A 20294-nucleotide genomic window follows, 5' to 3' on the forward strand; every position below is an offset into this window, starting at 1 on the left:
AGGTGACTCTAGGGAATTGGAATTATAACTAGAAGATTACTGGAGATTATCAGAGCACAATGAAGAATAATTACGATTATCTAGAATCCAAGACGAAATCGTACATTACACTTCCTGTCTTTGGAAGACGAATTCTTAAGTAACGAGAATGAGATTAGAAAAAAAAAAAAAAAAAAGGCCTCCTCCAAAAAAAAGTCCCCCTACAGAAAAAAAGCCCTCTCCACAAAAGGGCCCCCTCCAAAAAAAAGTCCCCCTCCAAAAAAAAACCCTCTCCACAAAAGGGCCCCTCCAAAAAAATCCAAAAAGGCCCCCTCCAAAATAAGTCCCCTTCCAAAAAAAACCCTCTCCACAAAAAGGCCCCCTCCAAAAGAAATCCAAAAAAGGCCCCCTACAAAAAAGGCCCCCTACAAAAAAAAGGCCTCCTCCAAAAAAAAAACCGCCCCCTCCAAAAAAAACTCAAAAAAATGGTCTTAGAAGATATTAGAGTAGATCTGTCGAGGCTTGATGATATGAAGAGCAAATGAAAATGTTTTTTCTTAAGTCCCTAATAAGTCCTGGAAACTGACTTACAAGACCAGACTGACTTAACTCCTGGAAATTGACTTACAAGACCAGACTGACTTAACTCCTGGAAATTGACTTACAAGACCAGACTGACTTAAGTCCTGGAAATTGACTTACAAGACCAGACTGACTTAAGTCCTGGAAACTGACTTACAAGACCAGACTGACTTAAGTCCTGGAAATTGACTTACAAGACCAGACTGACTGAAGTCCTGGAAATTGACTTACAAGACCAGACTGACTTAAGTCCTGGAAACTGACTTACAAGACCAGACTGACTAATATTAAGGCTCGAAAAGGACAGTGAAATATCATAATGTCCTTAAAAGTCCCTGAAGAGGAAACTGGGACATCAAAATGGCCATGAAAAGGCCTGAAACCATACTGACTTATAATAAAGGCCCCAAAGGGGATTTCGGGGCACCAACATGACCATGAAAAGGCCTGAAACCATACTGACATAATAAAGGCCTCAAGGGCGCATTCAGGCACCAAAATGGCCATGAAAAGGCCTGAAACCATACTGACTTATAATAAAGGCCTCAAGGGCGCATTCAGGGCACCAAAATGGCCATGAAAAGGCCTGAAACTAAGTGGGATGAGAGGACTGGGCCGTCGGAAACAAAGGCCCGAAAAAAATCTATACGACTTTAGCGTGCACACGATAATGCGTAGGGCACAAAGAATGCCTTGTATGCAACACAAACCCAGGGGAGAAATTTGAAGTCATATCCACATACGAAAGTGATCGTAGGATTACACTGAACTAGTTATTTCTAATGATCCAAATGAACGAGAGAGAGAGACAGACAGAGAGAGAGAGAGAGAGAGAGAGAGAGAGAGAGAGAGAGAGAGAGAGAGAGAGAGAGAGAGAGAGAGAGAGAGAGAGAGAGAGAGAGGGGGAATGTGTGTGTCCAAATTTTCAAAACAGGGTTTGATAATAATAAAAAAAAAAAAAAAGGTTTACGAAGGAGATGTTTTTTTTTTAGGATTATCTGTGAGTCAAAATTACATTTCAGATGCCATCTGCATTTTCGGGACATATTTTCATTGGCTTTAACTACAACTTTAGCAGTTGTTTCTGTTCTCAAAACTGGTAGGAGGATAAATTACATGTTCTCTTCATTGTGGCACAAGAAATGACAATGAGATAGTGATTATGTCTCTGTCATTTCCACAAAGGCATGAGAAAAATATCTAAAAGGATAAAAACGTTATCTTTGTGTGGTAATAGAAAAAGGATTATCATGACACATTCATATACATTCTTCATATACATTCAGATACATTATCATGACACATTCGTATATATTTTTCATGTGTATGTAGGTACATTATCATGACACATTCATATACATTCTTCATATGTATTTAGGTACATTATCATGACACATTCATATACATTCTTCATATACATTCAGGTACATTATCATGACACATTCGTATATATTTTTCATATGTATTTAGGTACGTTATCATGACACATTCATATACATTCTTCATATGTATTCAGGTACAATATCATGACACATTCATATACATTCTTCATATGTATTCAGGTACAATATCATGACACATTCATATACATTCTTCATATACATTCAGGTACATTATCATGACAATTTATATATCATTCATCTCTGGTTATCGAAAGAGCCATCATCAAATTTAGACACTATAATTTCCAGCAGTTAGTTGAGAAGCATTAGTTCTTGAACTGAATTAATATAAACATGTGTTTCAACTTATTAACCTTGATTGCTTGTGCTTGTGCTTGTGTGTGTGTGTGTGTGTGTGTGTGTGTGTGTGTGTGAGGTCCAAAGAAGGTTGAATTCGACCTGTCACGTTTAGATCAAGTTTTGAACTTTTCACGTACTTGAGAATATATATGACAAAGTTCGATTATCATTCTTCAACGAATCTTGAGAGATAATATACATTTTTCTTGTTCTTTTTTTTAAGTAGTTAGAATGTGCCACGTACATATCCAAGTTCGAGGGTCGTTTAAGCTCATTTTGATACGGGTCAAGTTTGATTTTCTAAAGTTCTTCGGCGATACAATAATTGGACCAAGTTCTGAGCTTCATTTGGCCACAAGATACTTGTAAGAAAGATCTAATATTAATGTGACATTCGTTGTTTCTGTGGTTTCCCTTGAAAGTTCTACTCCTGAAAAGTGATATTGCTATACCAACAAGTTCAAAGAATGGGATGAACACTGTAGCTTAAAGTTTAAAGTGGTGGTGGTGGGGGGGGAGTTAAATTCTAAGTTCTTGTAGTGAAAAAAGGAAAGAACTTTCATCAAAGTTCTTGAGGCAGTAACATTGCAAAAAAAAAAAAATGTTCTTTCCCCCCCCCCCTCCTTTCATTCCATGATTTCTTAGAACTTGATCTTAAGAAGTTATTGTCCTGGGATGTGTTCAATTAAAAGATCAATTATGTGTGACGTATTCAAGTTCAATACGTATAATGACTTGCCAACTTATGAGTTTTCTTATGACTTTTGAAACCCCATCCTCCCCCCCCATAAAGGAAATATATACATACCTATATACATTCCTGACCCTTAACATGCCCAAGATGTTAGACAGATCTATTTCAAATATATCTAAATCTATTTCAAATATATCTTTGAGTCAATACTGCCACTAAAAAACGAACGAAAATGTATACATACCTATATACATCCCTGACCCTTATTCTGCCCAGGATGTTAGACAAATCTATTTCAAACATATCTAAATCTATTTCAAATATATCTTTCAGTCAATACTGCCATTAAAAAACGAACGAAGAAGAATTTCCGAAAGGAATTTCTTTGATGACATCCAATCTAGAAAAGTCAATATTAATTAGCTTCTTTATGAGCCGGACATGAAATTCGACTTGTCTGGTGTTGACTGAGAGAGAGACCTGTGAGCGAAATGGGTTTTAGAAGGTAATATTATCTAGATTCATTAGAGAAAGGGTCATGAATCGAAAGAGTTTACTTGAAATTGGCGTGTCTTGTTGGCAAAATGGGTTTTTGAAAATAGGTTCATTCGTAACTGGGGAGTGAATGAAGACCTGTAGGTAGTACTGAGCATTTCCTTCGGTGAATATATCTTCCATTTTTCCCTTCTACAGCAAAGAAGTACAAAATGGCAAAGGAATCCAGGCTGGAACACACCACTGGATCCTTTTCAAGCTGTGTTTTGTGTTAGAAGGCAAGGTCAGCAGCACAGAAGAATATTATAGATGATTTTAAGAGGGAAATGTACATATGGCTGGTTACTTATGGATTAAAGAAAATAGTGTAGTAAGTAAATGGATATAATCGATAATTGGTTGGTGAAAAGAATCTGTTTCTTAATAGGTTGCTAAGAGGGCAAGAAAAGAATCTGTTTCTTAATAGGTTGCTAATAGGGGAAGAAAAGAATCTGTTTCTTAATAGGTTGCTAATAGGGGAAGGAAAGAATCTGTTTCTTAATAGGTTGCTAATAGGGGAAGAAAAGAATCTGTTTCTTAATAGGTTGCTAATAGGTCAAGAAAAGAATCTGTTTCTTAATAGGTTGCTAATAGGGGAAAAAAAGAATCTGTTTCTTAATAGGTTGCTAATAGGGGAAGAAAAGAATCTGTTTCTTAATAGGTTGCTAATAGGGGAAAAAAAAAGACTGTTCTCAGTTGACATCAAAAGAGACAAGAGAACGTTCCGTACTGGTCAAGAAAAAGAAAAAAAAAAATAATAAAAACACTATAGCATCATCTTGAACGAAATTACTTTACCATTCTCTCCCACAACACCACCAGGCATACACACAAACTTAACAATCATCTCACCCTTATTCATTGTGGTTCATCTTCAGCATTACAACACCCTCAGAGCAGAACTAACCCCCACCGCACCCTGTGGAGTTTGCGAATGCACATCTTCAGAAACAGATAGTATATAGACTCCTAAATTACATAGAGTATGTGGGTACTCATGACATCATAAGTACGACCTTCTCACTATGTATCAATGGGCAGGTCGAAGCCATACATAGCAAACTAGTGTGTGAAGAAATTAACATAGCTAACGAGTGGTCCATTCAAGAAAGAATACTTAAGTATATGTTGACACTGAACACCTTCACATCACACAAGCTCTCCACTAATTGTAGCAGACAACCAATACAGTTCATCTACAGCAAAACCTATCAGACCAGACTATACATCTCCACTCTTCAAGAACTGATTTCTATAAGCCACATCTACTACTACTTGCGTCTACCTCTTCTCGTATAAAACTTCCTCAATTCTCAACCTAATATATATATATATATATATATATATATATATATATATATATATATATATATATATATATATATATATATCCTTGCCTACATCGGTGGACTGGTTTCTTATGGAAAATGGATACCAAGTGAATGAAGGAAAGAAAATGCAATGATAAAGATCTTAGTGTATGTAGCTGATGCTGACGAAATATTAGATTCATAAATAATCTATTTCACAACCAAAGGCTCCTGTATAACTCTTAGAAATTGTCTCGTCCAAGAAGGAGTGTGTGTTTTATATAGCCAATATGGAAAGGGGAACCCTACACATGATGTCAGTAACCATGTGTGTTGTGATCATACTATATAATAGAGGTTTCATGTGGGATCCCGACCATAAACCATCACCCAAGACATAGGCCCTGATTCCAATGTGCTGCCAGTAAATTGGGAAAAGGCTGATTTTGACATTAGAATTGTGTGGACAAATTTGAAGTCATTTTTCCTTAAGAACACACACAAAGAGACCCCAAGAAGATGATAGAACGTCATTTATCTCAAGAACACACAAAGAGACCCCAAGAAGATGATGGAACGTCATTTATCTCAAGGTGTTGGGAAGGAATTAGAATGGCTGTAAAAACACAGGAATCCTTTTTTTTCTTTTTTTTTGATAGAAATATACGACTTTGAAGCCTTAATACATATATATGTATGTATGTTGGAAAGGATCACAATTTTGCGCGTGATCAAGATATTCATAGCTATGAGTCCACGGGGAAAATGAAACACGAAAAGTTCCCAAGTGCACTTTCGTATAATAATCACATCATCAGGGGAGACAAAGAGAGAAATATAACAGTCAGTTGATATACATCGAAGAGACGAAGCTAGGACGCCATTTGGTAAACATGTGATTCATAGGAATGTATGTATGTATGTATGTATGAATCCCATACAGAGTGCATTTAGGAGAATAATGCTATGTTTATAGTAAATAATTATACCTTAGGTTAAACCTAGAAATAATAATGGCTCAACACTGACGCTACTAATAGTTAACAAGACCTTAATTAATAGATAGATATAGACCTATGTTGAAGGGGGGGAATATATAGTTAACAGGACCTTGATTAATAGATAGATATAGACCTATGTTGAAGGGGGGGAATATATAGTTAACAAGACCTTAGTTAATAGATAGATATAGACCTATGTTGAGGGGGGGGGGGGAAATGTATAGATCTATATTTAGGGGGGGGGGAGAAATATAGTCCTATGTTGAAAGGGGGTTGAATATAATAGACCTATGTTGTGGAGAAAAAGGTTTTTTCCTCCATTTGGACAATAGCTTACGTCATCGTCTAAGTATGAGCCTGGGCCAATCTTTTTCATCGCTTGTTGATATATATGAATATTTTTCTTTTTTTTGGGGAGGGGTGTGTGTGGGGGGGACTGGGAAGGGAAAGGACGACAAAACCATTACCCCTCTAACCTCTTTCCCCCCCCCCCACACAACCCCTTAATCTATTTAGCAATCTGCTTTGCTATTTACAAGCTTTTAAGATTCACCTCATATACTGCTTAGAGTTGTTGTCAAGACGCCTTAATTGGCTAGTTCGTTCTAGTTACACACACACACACACACACACACACAAACACACACACACCCCCCTCATTGGTCCATCGCCCCTCCAACATGGACTATCATTGGTCCAACGGTGAAATTCGTCCTCTCTTCCTATTGGTCGAGGTCTACGTCCCTCACCTCTCCTTCCCATTGGCTGACAGTCCGGGCGGCGGCGCCCCCCGCGCCCCCCCCCCCATATCCCCCTACAACCCCCCCCCCCTCCCCTCCCTTTATCAACAGGGAGAGTAAATGCTTGTGGGGGGATAGAGCTGATTAGAGAGAGAGAGAGAGAGAGAGAGAGAGAGAGAGAGAGAGAGAGAGAGAGAGAGAGAGAGAGAGAGAGAGAGAGAGAGAGAGAGAGAGAGAGAGAGAGAGAGAGGTGGGGGGGGAGGGGGGGCCGGGTGCTGAACTATGACCAGGAATTATGAAAAGGGATTCCAAAAATAACTCTGGGACGATGGCCATCCCTCATCCATGGCCATCCCTCATCCATGGCCATCCCTCATCCATGGCCATCCTCATCCATGGCCATCCCTCATCCATGGCCATCCCTCATCCATGGCCATCCTCATCCATGGCCATCCCTCATCCATGGCCATCCCTCATCCATGGCCATCCCTCATCCATGGCCATCCCTCATCCATGGCCATCCCTCATCCATGGCCACCCTCATCCATGGCCATCCTCATCCATGGCCATCCCTCATCCATGGCCATCCCTCATCCATGGCCATCCCTCATCCATGGCCAAACCCACTTGACCAACCCCACATCCCTAAACCCACTGGACCAACCCCACATCCCTAAACCCACTGGACCAACCCCACAGCCCCAAACCCACTGGACCAGCCCCACACCCCCAAACCCACTGGACCAGCCCCACACCCCCAAACCCACTGGACCAACCCCACAACCCCAAACCCACTGGACCAACCCCACAACCCCTAACCCACTGGACCAACCCCACACCCCCAAACCCACTGGACCAACCCCACAACCCCTTTACTCGATTCTCCAGAACAAGACATCAGAGATAACATATCAATTGGTGTACCACAGAAGACTTTCAGCTACAATCTAAGCTTTTCCCTGACCTCCAAAGCTGTGCTCCGCTAAGCTGTGGTCAGATCATAGGCTGGAGAGAGAGAGAGAGAGAGAGAGAGAGAGAGAGAGAGAGAGAGAGAGAGAGAGAGAGAGAGAGAGAGAGAGAGAGAGAGAGAGGAAGCGATAGCGCAGCTTGTAAACAAGCTGTGCTTAAAGCTGAGGGTGTATGTAGATGAGTTATGTAATGGCTTGCCTGATGGTTGTGTGGCTAGCACGACGGGACGACCCTTGAGCACGACGGGGATTGGGGAGAAAGAATACTTGCCACGTATTCCCTGCGTGGCGTAGAAGGCGACTAAAAGGGGAGGGAGCTGAGGGGGGCTGGAAATCCTCCCCTCTCGTTTTTAATTTTCCAAAAGAAGGAACAGAGAAGGGGGCCAAGTGAGGATATTCCCTCAAAGGTCCAGTCCTCTGTTCTTAACGCTACCTCGCTAACGCGGGAAATGGCGAATAGTTTAAATAGTGTGTGTGTGTGTGTGTGTGTGTGTGTGTGTGTGCTTATAGATACTTGTGTTTTCTATCTTTCTATATAATTAATCTGGACCCCCTTTCTGAAAGGGTTTTGGTTCAACCTACCGTTTTCTGCAGCTCCTAGGCTGCGCCCCGTTTAGTAGCAGGGACAATGTGAACTCATGTGAAGCGAAATTGATCGTTAGTACGTGTGGGTTAGCAGGTGTATATATATATATATATATATATATATATATATATATATATATATATATATATATATATATATATATATATATTCCTCTGCTAAATTCTTCACACAAATGGTTTTTGGAATTTGGAAGAAACTGGACCTTGAAAATTTTGGTCAGACCAATCGCGTCCCATTGGCTCGTTTGAATGCCGACTGGCAGGTGATTGGCTGGATTCGAATAGTGACGCCATCGAGCCGTCTTTAAGGCTGTTGTGATTGGTCGTTGAAGTGGAGGAACCCACGATGGTGATTGGTCGTCGAAGTGGAGGAACCCACGATGGTGATTGGTCGTTGAAGTGGAGGAACCCACGATGGTGATTGGTCGTCGAAGTGGAGGAACCCAGGATGGTGATTGGTCGTCGAAGTGGAGGAACCCACGATGGTGATTGGTCGTCGAAGTGGAGAAACCCACGATGGTGATTGGCTCCCTCGAGGACGAGGTGGATGCGTAGCTCTTCGTCCAAATTTACGATCGAGTGAAAGGCGACACGTAAAGCTGTTGTTGTTTACTTGTTGTCGTCGTCTTTGTGATGACAGACTTACGTCATTGTGAAGGTTCAACGACAGTTACTTCGTTAATGACAAGTAAGGGTTCTTGTGTGACGAGGGGAGGGGAGGGGAAGTTCGGTGTCTATATGTATATCTGGGTACATGTATATATGTATATATATATATATGGATAGATGTATATATATATATATATATATGTATATGTATATATATATATATATATATATATATATTAGTTGGGGGAGAGCTAAGACAGACGCCAGGGGGTCGAAGACGTCTTCCCCCTTCCCTCCCTCTCCCTCCCCCTTCCCTCCCCCTCCCTCCCCCCTCCCCCTCCCCCTCCCCCCCCCCACGATCTCAACCACCCCCACCCCCGGCCAACGCCGCCCCCCCCCCCCTCCTCCTCATTCCCTCCCCCTCCTTCTTCCCTCCTCCTCCTCCCTCCCTCCCTCCCCTCCCCTTCCTTCTTTCCTCGACGACAACGACTCTCTCTCTCTCTCTCTCTCTCTCTCTCTCTCTCTCTCTCTCTCTCTCTCTCTCTCTCTCTCTCTCTCTCTCTCTCTCTCTCTCTCTCTCTCTCTCTCCCCCCACATCAAGCTCCCACCCACCCACTCCCCAACCCTCCTCTTCCTCCTTCTTCTTCTTTCAAATTGTCCTCACTGGCAAACCTTTCGCGTTGACCAGTTCTCTTATTATGATGAACTTTCCGTTCTTCATCTTCTTTTATCTCTTCTTCTACAACACAGAAAGTTCTCCCGTAACGTGGGTTTTTGTGGTACAGACGTGACTGGGTCTTTGTGGCACAGACGGGACTGGGTCTTTGTGGCACAGACGGGACTGGGTCTTTGTGGCACAGACGGGACTGGGTCTTTGTGGTACAGACGGGACTGGGTCTTTGTGGCACAGACGTGACTGGGTCTTTGTGGCACAGACGTGACTGGGTCTTTGTGGCACAGACGGGACGGGGTCTTTGTGGCACAGACGGGACTGGTCTACTGCAACAGAAGGCCTGTACCCAAGCATCCCTCTCTGTCTCCAAGATGGGTAGGAGATAGAATCATAGAAACCTCCAAAAGAGGATCAGATCGCCTTTTGACGCTATCCCCCTAAGGCCACGTCCACCTTGAGCCTAAGTGGTTCGGATCGAACCTATCCCTAACATCCCCACAGATCCCCACCACCACACACACACACACACACACACACCTTCGTAACTGAAACCGTTGGTGGTGTGGGGAAGTTCGTGGAGGTGCTAACAATTCTGTATCGATGCTGATTGTCCAAGCTTCTAACAACCTACCTGTTACCGCTCTGACACCTAAACAAAACCGTAAAATTAAGATCAATACCATTGCCAATGGGACCACTGAATTGGGTACCATATCTCAATACGGCTGACTTAGTACCATTCGCCCAATGACCCATTAACTAACAAGCCAACATGAGCTATGAGGTGTGAAGAAACAAGGTATAAGGCTAATAGCAGATAGAAGATGATGTGGTTCGGTTTGAGAGTTATCTTAAGCTCTTGAAACCCATCTAGACATCAGTATAGCTCAGAGAGTTTATATACTCTCGCGAAAGGACTCTTTGACCAAAGGGAAGTTTTACCCTCTTATGTCTTGAAACTACAGGAAGAGAAGGAGGTGTATAGATAGTATCTACAGGGAAGGAGTGCGTGTGACTGGGAGGAGTACACGAGGCAGTGGCAGGAGGTTAAGAGAAAGTTAAAAGAAAGCAATGGAAGAAAGCCACTTTTTCTGTTTGTCTGTTTTTTTTATATCCCAAGATGATATGAGGTAAATAGACGGTATCTGAAGGGAAGGAGTGCGTGTGATTGGGAAGAGTACAAGAGAACGTGGCAGGAGGGAGAAAGGCAAAAAAGACCTGAAAAAAGAGAACCATCTTTTTTTCAATGTTCCAATGTGGTGTGAGGTAAAGACATGAGATGTTTGGACCTAAAAGGCCTTACTGGTTGCTCAGATGGCATCTATACACATCTGGGAGAATAGAGGATATCACCTCTATGTCTGCCAAAGAGGCACTACATTCACCTCATACATAAACTCTATCACTGGTTTATTTCCATGGTTTATAACTGGTTTATTTCACCGGTTTATAACTGGTTTTCATCACTAGTTTATAAGTGGTTCATTACTCATCATTAAATCCATGAGAGGGAAATGAAACACACCACGTTTTCCTAACTATCTTTTATTGAATTTACAACCACAACAACATCAAGAACAACAAAACACACACAAAAAACAACTGTTCATTTTTCTCACTGACGATTTAGAAGCAATCTTGTCCAAAGTACAAGACTGTTGTCTGTATGGGTTGCAAAGTCATTTATATTGCTTTGTGCCATTTGTTTATTTGCAATTGCACCGATTGTATTCAAACCTAGAATTCCATAGGAAATCCTTTACGTGTGTGTGTGTGTGTGTGTGTGAGAGAGAGAGAGAAAGAGAGTGTATGCGTGTGTGTTTGTGTGTATGTGTGTCTGTGTGTCTGTGTGTGTGAGACAGTGTGTGTATGTGTGTGTGTGCGTGTGAGAGTGTGTGTATATGTGTGTGTGTGAATGTGAGTGTGTGTGTGTGTGTGTGTGTGTGTGTGTAGAGGATGTATGTTTCTTCATATGTATTACATAATCCATTGGTTTCTGTGTCATCATTTTTGGCCACAGTTAAGGAGTTAACTTGAGCAGTTGCAGGTTTTCCGTAGTTAGAGAGAGTTCCGTCATGTTATTCTTTCTATTCACAATGGATATTTTTGGTCTTGGGAGTTTTTCTGTTATAGCTTCATATATGTAGTGTTTATTCTCATTATAATTGTGTTATAGTTTCATATATATATAGTGTTTATTCTCATTACATTTGTGTTATAGTTTCATATATATATATATATATATATATATATATATATATATATATATATATATATATATATATATATATATATATATATATATATATATATATATATATATATATATATATATATATATATATATATATATATATATATATATATATATATATATATATAAATATATATATATATATATATATATATATATATATATATATATATATATATATATATATATATATATATATATATATATATATATATATATATATATATATATATATATATAGTGTTTATTCTCATTATATTTTTGTTATAGCTTAATATATATAGTGCTTTTTCTCATTATATTTGTGTTATAGTATCCATGCTTTCTATATGTTTTATATATATCATCAATATCTAGATATATATTTCATCTATATCTTAATATTGTCTCCATGTCATCAGTATCCTCTTTGTCATACATATCATGTAAATTATAGCTATATGTGTTCTATGATTTATATAAAATCACTCGATTCTTAGTAGATTTGTGTATCCTCTCGAAACTGAAACTATATTTTCTATATCTTCCTAGGCTACATAACTACGTACATTTTGAAATATAGAAATGAATGAAATCAAAAAAAAAAAAAGAGAGAAAGAAATCCTTTCATAATGATGTGCATTGATGGTAGGGTCACTTGACCTCACCGGAAATCAAAACACACACACACACACACACACACACACACACACACACACACACACACCTATCAATAAAGAAAATAAATGAGCATGATTGACGTAAGTAAATGGCTCTTAATGTACTTTATTACTGACTGCTATCATAGCAGTTGGGAACTATAGAATATTAATCACAACAAGAGGTCAAAGGTTATGAAACGAGGTCATTACACATCTTTAATCACTTTATCCATTAACTTCTGACGAATGACGGGTGATTTATATATAAACATTTTTATTGCTATTATTATCATTATCATTATTATTACAATGGTTATTATTGCTATTGTTGAACACAACGGTACGACTCCTCGAGCACGACGGTACGACTCCTTGAGCACGACGGTACGATCCTTGAGCACGACGGTACGATCCTTGAGCACGACGGTACGACTCCTTGAGCACGACGGTACGATCCTTGAGCACGACGGTGCGACTCCTTGAGTACGACGGTACGACTCCTTGAGCACGACGGTACGACTCCTTGAGCACGACGGTACGATCCCTTGAGCACGACGGTACGATCCTTGAGCACGACGGTACGATCCTTGAGCACGACGGTACGATCCCTTGAGCACGACGGTACGATCCTTGAGCACGACGGTACGATCCTTTGAGCACGACGGTACGATCCTTGAGCACGACGGTACGATCCTTGACCACGACGGTACGACCCTTGAGCACGACGCGTTGCGTCATTGGGGCCTTCCCTGTGGCCGTAACCGTGAAGGGTCGTACAAGTGGTCGTACTGGGTCATGGGTCGTTATGCCCCCTCGCGTCCTGGAGGGTAGGGGGGGGGGTGTGGGGTCGTACGGTTGTTCACAGCTCATTGTTCGACTCCCACAGTGGTCCTAGGCATTCATCACCCTCATCATCTGCAATGAAAATGTATTGTTATTATCATTATCATTATCATCTATCACCATTATAATTATTAGATAGACAGATAGATAGATAGATTGAGAGAGAGAGAGAGAGAGAGAGAGAGAGAGAGAGAGAGAGAGAGAGAGAGAGAGAGAGAGAGAGAGAGAGAGAGAGAGAGAGAGAGAGAGAGAGAGAGAGAGAGAGAGGAGGTCATGAAAATGATATAAAAAAAACCCACAATATCACAATACCATCCCCACCCTATGATCCACTTCCGCTTCCATGGTTCCATCCGCTGCCAGATCCACTCCCAGATATCTAAAACACTTCACTTCCTCCAGTTTTTCTCCATTCAAACTTACCTCCCAATTGACTTGTCCCTCAACCCTACTGTACCTAATAACCTTGCTCTTATTCACATTTACTCTTAACTTCTTCTTCCACACACTTTACCAAACTCAGTCACCAGCTTTCTGCAGTTTCTCACATGAATCAGCCACCAGCGCTGTATCATCGGCGAACAACAACTGACTCACTTCCCAAGCTCTCTCATCCACAACAGACTGCATACTTGCCCCTCTTTCCAAAACTCTTACATTCACCTCCCTAACAACCCTATCCATAAACAAATTAAACAACCATGGAGACATCACACACCCCTGCCGCAAACCAACATTCACTGAGAACCAATAACTTTCCTCTCCTCCTACACGTAAACATGCCTTACATCCTCGATAAAAACTTTTCACTGCTTCTAACAACTTGCCTCCCACACCATATATTCTTAATACCTTCCACAGAGCATCTCTATCAACTCTATCATATACCTTCTCCAGATCCATAAATGCTACATACAAATCCATATACTTTTCTACGTATTTCTCACATACATTTTTCAAAGCAAACACCTGATCCACACACCCTCTACCACTTCTGAAACCACACTGCTCTTCCCCAATCTGATGCTCTGTACATGTCTTTGCCCTCTCAATCAATACCCTCCCATGTAATTTCCCAGGAATACTCAACAAACTTATACCTCTGTAATTTAAGCACTCACTCTTATCCCCTTTGCCTTTGTACAATGTCACTATGCAAGCATTCCGCCAATCCTCAGGCACCTCACCATGAGTCATACATACATTGAATAACCTTATCAACCAGTCAACAATACAGTCACCCCCTTTTTTAATAAATTCCACTACAATACCATCCAAACCCGCTGCCTTGCCAGATTTCATCTTCCGCAAAGCTTTTACTACCTCTTCTCTGTTTACCAAATCATTCTCCCTAACCCTCTCACTTTGTAGACCACCTCGACCAAAACACCCTATATCTGCCACTCTATCATCAAACACATTCAACAAACCTTCAAAATACTCATTCCATCTCCTTCTCACATCACCACTACTTGTTATCACCTCCCTATTTGCCCCCCTTCACTGATGTTCCCATTTGTTCCCTTGTCTTACGCACTTTATTTACCTCCTTCCAACACATCTTTCTATTCTCCCTAAAGTTTAATGATGCTCCCTCACCCCAACTCTCGTTTTCCCTCTTTTTCGCTTCTTGCACCTTTCTCTTGACCTCCTTCCTCTTCTTGTGATACATTCAGTCATTTGCATTATTTCTCTGCAAAATTCGTCCAAATGCCTCTCTCTTCTCTTTCACTAATAATCTTACTTTCTCATCCCACCACTCACTACCCATTCTAATCTGCCCACCTCCCACGCTTCTCATGCCACAAACACCTTTTGCACAAGCCATCACTGCTTCCCTAAATACATTCCATTCTTCCCCACACCCCTTATGTCCTTTGTTCTCACTTTTTTCCATTCTGTACTCAGTCTCTCCTGGTACTTCCTCACACAAGTCTCCTTCCCAAGCTCACTTACTCTCACCACGCTCTTCACCCTAACATTCTCTCTTTTCTGAAAACCTCTACAAATCTTCACCTTCGCCTCCACAAGATAATGATCAGACATCCCTCCAGTTGCACCTCTCAGCACATTAACATCCATAAGTCTTTCGCACGCCTATCAATTAACACGTAATCCAATAATGCTCTCTGGCCATCTCTATTACTTACATACGTATGCTTATGTATAGCTCTCTTTTTAAACCAGGGATTCCCAATCACCAGTCCTTTTTAGGCACATAAATCTACAAGCTCTTCACCATTTCCATTTACAACACTGAACATCCCATGTATACCAATTATTCCCTCAACTGCCACATTACTCACCTTTGCATTCAAATCACCCATCACTATAACCCGGTCTCGTGCATCAAAACTACTAACACACTCACTCAGCTGCTCCCAAAACACTCGGCCTTCAAGATCTTTCTTCTCATGCCCAGGTGCATATGCACCAATAATCACCCATCTCTCTCCATCCACTTTCAGTTTTACCCATATCAATCTAGGGTTTACTTTCTTACACTCTATCACATACTCCCACCACTCCTGTTTCAGGAGTAGTGCTACTCCTTCCCTTGCTCTTGTCCTCTCACTAACCCCTGACTTTACTCCCAAGACATTCCCAATCCACTCTTCCCCTTTACCCTTGAGCTTCGTTTCACTCAGAGCCAAAACATCCAGGTTCCTTTCCTCAAACATACTACCTATCTCTCCTTTTTCTCATCTTGGTTACGTCCACACACATTTAGACATCCCAGTATATATATATATATATATATATATATATATATATATATATATATATATATATATATATATATATATATATATATATATATATATATATATATATATATGATAGTAGATTACGGTCAGTGGGGTTCATGATAAAAACAGATAACAATTGTTAAGAAACGATTGGATTGGATTATTGGACAAAATCTACGGAAGTAGTTGTTTAGGATGTAGTTAATGGTTGTTCAGTAGTAATGATAGTTGTAGTAATGGGAGTAGGGGTAGTTGACTCACAGATGACCCTCTACAGGTAGTTAGGATGAGGAGGAGCAGGAGGAGGTTGTTTAGAGAGATGGAGTCCATGGATTGTGAGTGGCTATAGCTGTTAAGGGATGAGCGACCTTACGGAAGTTAACTGCAATTGACATGCGAAGGAGGCGTGTGTTATGCCATACTGGTAAGGGTGTGGAAATGGGCAAGGTGTGTGTATGTGTATGTGTGTGTGTGTGTGTGTGTGTGTGTGTGTGTGAGTTGTATACCCAATGCTCTGCCCTTTAATGAGAGAGAGAGAGAGAGAGAGAGAGAGAGAGAGAGAGAGAGAGAGAGAGAGAGAGAGAGAGAGAGAGAGAGAGAGAGAGAGATTTACAATCCCTACAGAATCATTGATTTTCTCACACGTACAAGCACAACATGGAGGAACCAAAAATTATGGAGGAGAAGTCTTTTTTTTTCTCTCTCTCATAATGTCCTTTTGTCCTTTTGCCACAGGAGACCAAACATTTCTAAGGCCATCTTTCTAGGTACTTTTCGAGGTCTATATTCTTCCACGAACGTCGGTATAGCACGAAATGTAGCCCATGCGTGACATTCGTGGCCCACAGCTCAAGAAAGCGTTCACGATGTGTTTTGTATTGGACTAGGTTTACACAGACTCTGTCAGTTCTACAGATTCTCAACACTGTGGTGATATGAAGGCCTCTTCTCCTACCCACTGTCTTGTTCCTCCGCCACTGACTGTCTTGCTCCTCCACCACCCACTGTCTTGCTCCTCCACCACCCACTGCCTTGGTCCTCTACCACCCACTGCCTCGTCTCACCACCCACTACCTCGTATCCTCTACCACCCACTGCCTCGTCTCCTCTACCACCCACTGTCTCCTCTCCTCTACCATCCACTGCCTCGTTTCCTCTACCTCCCAATGCCTCATCTCCTTTACCACCCACTGCCTCCTCTCCTCTGCCACCCACTGCCTCGTCTCTACAAAATACTGCCTCTTTAACATCCTAGACTTGACCAATAGCAACCTAGAGAGACACGAGACCTCTGTGGTTCTCACCTTCACATTCCTTCCCAAAGCTTCCGACCAAGTGAATCATAACAGTTATTAATAAAGCCATCAACCTCAGGTTGTGGGGAAGGAAGTCTCATTCCATGGCTTCCAGACTTCCTCAGTGAGCGTGGTCAGGCTGTACGCTGCCGAGGGGGGCCATCTCCACCTTCCAGTCCCTCACCTGTGGCTTCCCACAGGACACAAAGATGGGACCCTTGTGTTCCTCATCCTCGTAAACGACGCCCTGATGGATGTATCTACTTGATGGAAGCACATTGACAACTCTACCACGGGTGTCGAGCCTTGACAACAGCTCTACCAGCCCCCTCCATGTTGTTCAGTCCACCGAGCTCCCAAACTTGTCCCATCCCTTACTGTTTCACTAGACCCCAGTCCCCTCCACCTTGTTAGCCCACTAAGCTTCCCGGTGTCACTCTGGACGATAAACTAAGCTGGAAGGAACACGTCAGCACCATCATCAAACCCTCCAGCCATCGTCACTACAATTCATCGTCGACGTAAGACCTCGCGTCTGAACTCAAGAACATCTACACAACTTTCACACTCGCCAGACTCATCTGTACCTCTCCCAGCCTGGTCTATTCCCCCATCTATCCACCACACAACACAGGCTACTATAAATAGAGCAGAAAAGGTCATGTAAGGTCAACTTTAACCCCTCTAAAGCCAATTATCAGGAGGCACTCCCTCCAAAGACCACCTGGGCATCATCAGACACTTTGAGAAGAAAAGGGAACACTAGGAAAGATTCAATGCCTAAAGGAAGATGATAAGAGAAATTCCTGTCTGGTATAATTGGCTCAGGAGATACTAACAAACGGTCTTTGTTAATGAGCATGGTCACACACTCCACAGGTTTGGCTTCGGCAATGAAAAAGGAGTGGAAGATATTCGGCAATGAAAAAGGAGTGCAAGATATTCGGCAATGAAAAAAAAAGGAACTTTTAAGAACACTAAGATCGAGTGGAAGATATTCGGCAATGAAAAAGAAGTGGAAGATATTCGGCAATGAGAAAGGAGTGGAAGATATTCGGCAATGAAAAAAAGGAACTTTTAAGAAATCTAAGATCGAGTGGAAGATATTCAGCCATCAGCACATCACAGATCAAGAATGGAGACTCATCGAAGACTTTTAAATCACATTTTGTCACGTAAAACCACAAGAGAGAGAGAGAGAGAAAAAAAAAAAACATACTTTTCTGACCATTTCATAGCAAAGGGTATAGTATAAAGCTTCTCTGATGACTGATAGATGTACAATCGTCTATGATCAAATGATAGATATTGATGGAAAACGGAGGTGGTTGATTGTACAATGAAGCAGTGAAACTAACTTTGCGAAGACAAGGGAAAATCTTCACTCCAGAAAGCTTTCAAACTTCTGTCGAAACTGAAGTGGGGTATGTTAGATCCCGTGTGGGGGTGTGTGTACTGAAGTGGGGTATGTTAGATCCAGTGTGGGGCTGTGTGTGACTGAAGTGGGGTATGTTAGATCCAGTGTGGAGGTGTGTAACTGAAGTGGGGTATGTTAGATCCCGTGTGGGGCTGTGTGTGACTGAAGTGGGGTATGTTAGATCCCGTGGGGAGGTGTGTAACTGAAGTAGGGTATGTTAGATCGCGTCTTGAGGGAGGAGGGTAGGGAGGGGGATGAAATAACGCACAAATTCCACAAATGTACAGCTTCCATCTACGCTGGAACATAGTGGGTGTTGCAAGTACACTTAGCCTGGTGAAGGAGGGAAAAAAATATATATATATATATATCACGGACCTGTGTCATAACTTAGATGTAGATCAAAGATATATTTGCAGGTGCTTCGAGAAGTTCTACACCACCTACAGAGAGAGAGAGAGAGAGAGAGAGAGAGAGACAGACAGACAGGGGGACTGTGGAAAATGTGAATGAAGGATTGAACAGACATGGTGGAAAGGAGACGCAGAGGAACTTTTGATATGGCATGAGGAACACAGGAGACGCAAGAGGAACAGAAATAACAAAATACCAAGGCAAGAACGAAGGGGTGTAGGAGAGAAGCAATATTATTCGTACAGAGAATATCCAGTTGTATACCAAGCAATTCTAGTGTTGTTCTCCTGAACATTTTTCTATTCCTTGTACCATTTCTCCCTCGTCCTTCCACAGGCAGTAACCACACAAGCTCGGACTATAAAACCAAAACTATCGGCTTCACGGGGATTTCGAACGGGGAAAATCGCACTGGTACATACTAGAGAAACGTGACACACAGAAAGGGGGGGTTCATTGTCGAGGGTGCTCAGCCAGGATGGCTACAACTCAGGAGAAGATGTCTTAGAAGACATCGAAGGTAAGCCGAGGACGTAGTTCATACTCAAAGTCGTCTGCCATGTAAGGCTCATCTTTTTTTTTTTCTCTCTCTCTCTCCTTAAAATGCGTTCAGGTCTGTAAGTGGTGTATAGCAGGGTTCTTTCTTAGAGCCGCTCCTCTTCTTGCTTTTATGGAAGGGACTCGCCTGGAAGGCGAACTGAACCTACGCTTCTTTACGTTTGCAGATGATGCCGTCGCGATGAAGCAGGATTGCATCAACTTGCAAGGGGACCTCGACAAATATCCAAAGCTTCGTCTGATACATGATTGGTGAGATCTATGGTAACGGCAAGTAACTGAGGATGGGACACAGTGTGATAAAACCTCAGTATGAACATATCTAGCTGGTGGTACGTGGTTAGTTAAGTTAATTAAAGAAACTCTGAGTATTGACGGTATAAAAATACTTACAGAATTGTATGATAGTAAAGAATGTACAAGAGATGGGGGCCCCCACCAGTGTACAACTCCTTCCCTGTACACACACACACACACACACACACACACACACACACACACACATATGACCATGTGGGGGAATGACATATGGCCATGTAGGGGGATTACATATACCCATGTGGGGGAATTACATATGGCCATGTGGGGAATTACATATGGCCATGTGGGGGATTACATATGACCATGTGGGGGAATGACATATGGCCATGTGGGGGAATGACATATGGCCATGTGGGGGAATTA

The 20294-nt window shown here is 41.7% G+C and overlaps 1 long non-coding RNA gene across 1 annotated transcript in view; it reads right to left on the reverse strand.

Annotated features, from left to right (window-relative positions):
• Positions 1-12543: 12543 nt before the first annotated feature.
• LOC139761286 (uncharacterized) overlaps positions 12544-20294 on the reverse strand; it is a 52395-nt gene continuing 44644 nt past the window's right edge. The window contains exon 2 of the long non-coding RNA XR_011715489.1: positions 12544-13248. This is a non-coding gene — a long non-coding RNA (uncharacterized lncRNA). The remainder of the gene's footprint in view (positions 13249-20294) is intronic.

The sequence above is a fragment of the Panulirus ornatus genome, chromosome 39, assembly GCF_036320965.1.
Source record: "Panulirus ornatus isolate Po-2019 chromosome 39, ASM3632096v1, whole genome shotgun sequence".
NCBI lineage: Eukaryota > Metazoa > Arthropoda > Malacostraca > Decapoda > Palinuridae > Panulirus > Panulirus ornatus.